Raw genomic sequence first — 7,105 nt, forward strand, 5'->3', positions numbered from 1 at the left:
AAATGAATGGTTATCTAAAGTTAGGGTACACCCTATGTATATACTGCTAGTGCTCTCTGTCTTTCCATTAGCCATTTCAACAGTGAACGGTTCTTTAAGTGCTCGTGATTTTTGTTAAAGTAAATGAGCAAATTTTTTGTTCACGAAACTCCTCTCCGCTCCACTATCAAACAGAATGCATGCATAAGAGTTATCGAGGAGAAACGTACCAGTGACCACTGTGGGGTCAACAACCGCTTCCTCGTGGCCTATGGCCAGAACTCATGCCACTCCACCGGCATTCCCTGCCTTCGGGCAGTTTCTTTTGTAGTGGCTACCTCGCCACAACCGTAGCAAGCTTGGCCCACTCCTGTGTCGGGGACTTGGTTGATTGGCCTCGCCGAAGCTTTACAGAAACGGGCTGTGTGCCCCTTCCTGTTGCAGTTCAAACACTGCATTTCCCGGCAGGCACCGACGTGGTGGTAGTTGCATTTGTTGCACTTTGGCAAACTTCCAGCGTACTACTTTACCGGAGCAGCAGCGGCAGGTGCTATCGCAGCATGAACTGCCACGACATGCTGCTTTTTGGCAGCCTTTGTCTTTCTCTTGTAATCCCAAAACTTCCTCTTGGAATCAGCAGTTTTGGCGGGTTCTGAGATGGCCAGGGTTGTTGTCGCGGCCGGGGTACGAATCCCATGATCTATAAGCCGCTGTTCCAATCGCTTGGCACTATCGAATGTAGTGGGGTTGGAAGCCAAAACATTTCCCTGAAATGGAGGCACCAGCCCCCATATGTATCTTTCAATCTTCGTCCCCTCTGTAGGAACCATGTTGGGACAGAGGGCCACCGGTTCACAGAACCTGCCGGTGTAGGAAACTATGTTGGAGCCCTTCATGGTTAGGCTCCACAGTTCTTCCTCCAGTTTTTAGATTTCCCCCCTCGGGCAGTACGCTTCAACCATTAGCTCTCTCAGAGCTTTCCAGCCCATAGAATTTGCCACTATAAGGGACAGTGACTTGACATGGCTATTCCACCATGTTAGGGCTTTTGACTCCAAGGTGCAAGCAGCAAACTTGACCTTGCTCCCTTCTGGACAGGAGCAGATTTCAAAAACCGATTCGGTCTTCTCGAACCATTGTGAGAGGGCAATGACTCCGCCTGTCTCTTTGAAGGACAATGGCTTGCAGTTAGTGAAGTCCTTGTAGGAGCACTCTTTCAAGCGCATAGGGATTTCAACATGAGTAGATAGGACAGGGGTTCCTCCTCCAGTGGAACCAGAAGAATGATATTGTGCCATGGCTGTAGCCACAGCCGCAGCTACAACAGCATTTATAGCTGCCATATCGAATTGAGGAGTAGGTGGTGTCGGTGCGGGAGGACTGCGTCTTGTTGATTTACGAGGACGCATCTTTTAACTATAAGTTTACAAAGATGAATATATTGATAAGAATTTAATAGAAAAATCGATGAGAATGACTCATGGACTAACTCTCCATAGCCCAACAGCACAATTGAATAGCACGTTTGAACGAAGATCTTGTACTAGCAGATGATAGCAATTGGATATTGATTTCCATAAGATTAGGTATATGTCAATAATACTTGTATTACAGATGTAACAAGTTTGGGGAAAATGACCTAGAAGTAGGCCTTACATCAACCAAGATGGGAAAATTTTGACAGAACTACGACCTAATCAAGACTTAACAGGTCTAAGATTTATAAAGATAGGAAATTATACTTGAGTTTTTACACAAACTAGGTTATATCCAAAAGAGAAGTCGATGAGACTCTATCAGCGACGAGAACTACTAGAGTGAGTTCTTGACTCCGACAGAAGATGTTCTATGTCCCTCACGTGCCTATCAGACCTTACTTGCTGAGCTCGAAGTTCCCTGACTTCAGCTCGGGTCTCAGCAAGTTCCCTTTGCAGAACTGCATTGCGGACCTGAGTCCTTTCATGAGCAGACTCAATTTGGCGAATGCGGACAGTTTTAACGCCAGAGTTGGCGTCAATCTCTATGACTCGGTCGATAGTTGCTCGATCCTGTACTGTGTTCCGGGAAATCCTACGAATCATGATGGGTAGGACCCTGTCAGCTGAACCTCCCTCGGTGAGGTTGTAGAAGCTTCTGTCTCCATTGTAGGGAATGGGTTGACCTTGTTCTTGACTCTATCTATTCAAGTTTGTGGCCCACAGAGGTGTGGGTCCTTGAAATGCTGGACGATGGTTTGGGTTTAGGTCTTGAGCAGCTAGGGGTTGGTTGTTGACTTCCGGCTCCGAGTCAGAATCATCAGAAAAGCCTTCAGCTTCGTGATCATCCAACGGGATTGGGTGATCATCTTCTGGCTCTTCTCCCATCCATCCTGCATTGCCATGGTTGGGGTAGTACGAGTCTCCGGGAAGATGGAATCCAACCATTTTATCTACGCGAGAAAAGGGATATAAGAAATAACCAAATAGACGAACTAATTAGATAATTATAAGATGATCTTTATCAGTTACTTTAATATTTGCGTAATGCATACCAGTTATATGTAACCAAGACGGGATAGACCTTCGAATAAGTGACCCTAACTCTAAGTCCACAACCAAACAAGGAACAGGAAGTAAAGCAAAGATCACAGATTCTAAGTCTATGATATCCTAGATACATATAACCTTAGTGTATCCACTCAACAACTATTGATATACTAATAAAGACCTTTAGTTCTCAGATAAGTAATTATGGTAGCACAAAATACTCCTATAGTATTTTAAGTTTACGTTCTGTTCTAATGTTCTCATTGTAGTAGTGTTGGTAAGTTTTTAGACTTGTTGCAACCTCACAACCACACTTAGGTACATGCTAGTCAACCCTCGGATAATATAGTTGATCAGGCTATATCTTCCCAGCTTTGACTATATGTCTCTAAGTCTACTTGTGTTGTCCAAGAATCGTAATACGTTTGTTCTGTCCTAGTGACACTGATTTTAGTATGAATGCAGGCATGTATACTTAGTTAAATATTTTATTATTTAAAGTATAAACTCTTTATCAGAGTATTTTAATCCCGCTGTGTTTATAGTTCGTATATCTTTTACGGGTTGATACACTCGATTCACTATAAACAATGCTCTGATACCAATCTGTCAGACCCCACAACCGGAACGGCGGAAACGTTCGGGGGTGGAGGACGTCATGTTCATTATCACAACAATGCAAAGTAGTAAACAAGCAACAACATCATCCATTGCATTAATAATATAGTTTCATACAAGTGTGTTATGTCAAGTTAAATAGACACCAAAAATATGTATCAAAATAAAAGATGAGTCTTAAACGAGCTCCATCTTCTCAAAACCTGGCACCGGTACCTGTCTACTGGTGACCTGAGAATACAAGTTATTTTGAAAGAGTTTATCAGCTTTAAAGCTGGTGAGATCATAAGCATATTAGTGTCTGTATTTGTATGAATGCATTTGTAAGATGTTTGTAAGATGTTTGTAAAATGTTTGTAAGATGTTTGTATAAGTTTGTAAAAGTTTGAATTCTCCAAGAAAACCCTATGTTTCCTACTAAAAGTAGCCTTCTACCAAGGCATCTAGTGTCTGTTTGTGTGTCTATTGTAAGAGTATGTATTTTCCCAAATCTGACTATCATTAACCAAAAATATAGTTTTTACATTACTGTTCATTGTGTGAATGTTCACAAAGTGAATGTAATGGGAAAATGAAATAGTATTGTGGTGTTGTATTAAGTAACTACTGTTGTACTAACTACCTTAAACCAATTGTTATTTAAAGTACCATGTGATCGGCCTGTACCCTGCTACCGACTCATAGAAAAACGACGATGTAAGACGTCGTAAGAAATGACGTTTGGCACCCGTAGACTTGCAAGTCCCACTGTAGCGAGCAGCAAGGTGTAGGATAGTCAATCCAGTATAGATCTATACACAAACTCATAGGCTCTCCAATTAAGGAGATTTTGGATACAAAACGGTCATGGCAGGTAGTGCCATGCCCCGTTACGTGGCTCACATAACTGTAATAATGTATATGTAATGTATGTGCTAGCTGTATTGTGTGTTCTTCCTCTTTCTAGCCTGTATGTATGTTCTCTCTGTATGGTATTGTTTGTTTCTCATCACTATGTATTATGTTTGTTTCTCATCACTATAAGTTATGTTTGTTTCTCATCACTATAAGTTATGTTTGTTTCTCATCACTATAAGTTATGTTTGTTTCTCATCACTATAAGTTATGTTTTTTTCTCATCACTATAAGTTATGACACATGTATGAACTGACTCATTGTATGTTTCATTGGTCTAGTAATAGATTTGTAACTTCCTAAGCTATACCTATTATAGTTTACTAGTAATGTTGTTTGTATGTATGAACATGTTTGTATAGCCTTGCTACCCAAAGGTATTGAACTGGAAAGAAGTAACCTTTTATATCTATATACATATACATAATATATAACTAGGATTCAAACGACCTTCGGACAAATAACCCTGATACCCTAAGTCCACAACCAAACAAGGAACAGGAAGTAAGGTGAGCTATCAGTCCTAAGTCCTTTCAATCCTACTTATATAACTATATCTATATAGATACACTTTTAACAGAATATAAGTTTAAAAGAGTTTAAGTAACAGTATTTGACATGTAAAAGAGTTTGATAAAAGCATTTGGTATGAAAAAGAGTTTGTAAAACAGTTTGAAGTAAAAAGTATGGTAACACAATTTGAAAAGTAAGAAATCCACTTGTTTGGTAGTTATTAATCACATGTGATTGATATAATAACTATAATTGTTCAACTTGTATTCCCCCCCATAAAAGCATTTAAAACATTTAAAAGGTTAATTAAGGGGTATGAACTCACCTGTAGTGAGTGGTTTGGATGAACGGAATGTATAGGATGCTAAGTGTCAAGTGAAGACTTGAACACACACAAGGATCCTAGTTAACATATAATAACACATATATGTATCCAATTAGTCATTAAACAACTAATTAACCAAGTTAAGACATTCTAAGATATGTAAAACACTTGATTTAAGTGCTATAAGTCCTAAGGATTGCATCTAAGGGTGGTAGGACCTTGTAATTGACTTTAGGGTTCAAGGGTAAACTCCTTTGGAGTTTACGGTTTTGTGACCATCACCCCTTGAGTTTACGGTCGTAAACCCATGAGTTTACGGCCGTAAACTCATGGTACTTTTACCATGTTGTGTTTTGAAGCTTTACAAGTCATTAGAAGCATTTCTACTTCATGCCTAAGCCTTTGGAAGAGATTAGGGCACCATTTCACTCCTTTGTGGAGTTTACGGTGTTTGGACCATTTCTCTTTGGGTTTACGGCCATAAACCCAAATGGTTTACGGTCTTTTTGATGTTTTAGGTCCTAAGCACATCAAGGATGGTATCTAGACTAGTTTCCAAGGCTTGGTAAGGGACTAGGGCACACTTTGGCCCCTTTATTAGGGTTTACGGTCCAAGAACATCTTGGACCGTAAACACCTTTGATCTTGTGTTTCATTGGTGTTTTCTTGATGATTAGAAGTGTAACAAGTCTTATAATACACTAGGATATGAGTACTTACTAGGTAGAAGCTTGAAAAGGTGCTAAAAGTCCAAGAACACTAGTGTGTGTTCTTGGTGTTCTTGGTGAAACTTGAAGATCTACACTTTTGGAATGATTTCACAGATGGAATCATGTAAGATCAATAGATTAAGTAAGATATCAACTTTTTAGGGCTAGAAACACTTACAAAGTTGAAGATCAAGAAGAAAAGTCGGATGATACTTGAGAGGATTTGAGTTTGGATCTTGAAAATGTGAAAAAGTGGTAAATAATGATTAAGTGTCATATTTATACCCCCCTTTAGGGTTTACGGCCGTAAACACCCTTGTTTAGGCCGTAAATTCCAAACTCTTGGGGTTTTGGGACTTTATTGTTGCACAATAAACCCTAGGGCATCTTCTCTCCTGATATCTCCTAAAGTACTAACTTTTAAATTGAATGGTTGTCACAACCAACTTCAAGGTTATACAGAATAGAAATTTCGGGTTGTCACAACCAACTTCAAGGTGCGAGCTACTTTTCCAAAATAGACTTAAGATCCGGGTATCACCAGTTACGGATTTTGGAGGATGAAATTCCCAAAACCACGTTCAGTACTCGTTATGGTCATTATGAGTTTGTAGTGATGCCATTCAGATTGACGAATGCACCTGCTGTGTTCATGGATCTAATGAACAGAGTGTGTCGTCCATTTCTGGACAAATTCGTCATAGTCTTCATTGATGACATCCTTATCTACTCAAGAAGTGAAGAAGAACATTGCCAACATCTTCGTCAAGTTTTGCAAACACTTAGAACCGAGAAACTCTATGCGCAGTTTTCAAAGTGTGAATTTTGGATCAGGAAGGTTGAATTCCTAGGTCACGTGGTCACTTCAGAAGGAATACACGTCGACCCTTCCAAAATTAAGGCAATTGAAAACTGGTCAGCACCCAAAACACCTACAGAAATCCGTCAATTCTTAGGTCTTGCTGGCTATTATCGCAGGTTCATCCAGAATTTCTCTCGAATAGCTAAACCTCTTACCACCCTGACGCAAAAGGGTGTAACTTTTAGCTGGGGAGAAAAACAAGAAACAGCGTTCCAAACGCTGAAGCGAGCTTTGTGTATTGCACCGGTCCTGTCTCTCCCTGAAGGGACAGAGGATTTCGTAGTGTACTGTGATGCTTCGAATCAAGGACTTGGATGTGTTCTTATGCAAATAGGAAAGGTTATATCCTATGCCTCAAGACAGCTAAAGACACATGAAGTCAATTATACAACACATAACCTTGAACTAGGAGCAGTAGTATTGACTCTGAAGATCTGGAGACATTATTTATATGGAACCAAATGCACAGTATTCACGGACCATAAAAGTCTACAGCATATCTTCAATCAGAAAGAGTTGAACATGAGACAATGAAGATGGGTGGAACCACTGAACGACTACGATTGTGAGATTCTTTATCACCCTTGTAAAGCAAACGCAGTAGCTGACGCCCTTAGTAGAAAAGAATACTCAGGGCACCGAGTAAAGTCATTGACCATGACAATCCATTCACATCTGT

This window comes from Lactuca virosa, chromosome 1, assembly GCF_052849685.1.
Source record: "Lactuca virosa cultivar CGN04683 chromosome 1, Lactuca_virosa_CGN04683_v6, whole genome shotgun sequence".
In the NCBI taxonomy this organism is placed as follows: domain Eukaryota; kingdom Viridiplantae; phylum Streptophyta; class Magnoliopsida; order Asterales; family Asteraceae; genus Lactuca; species Lactuca virosa.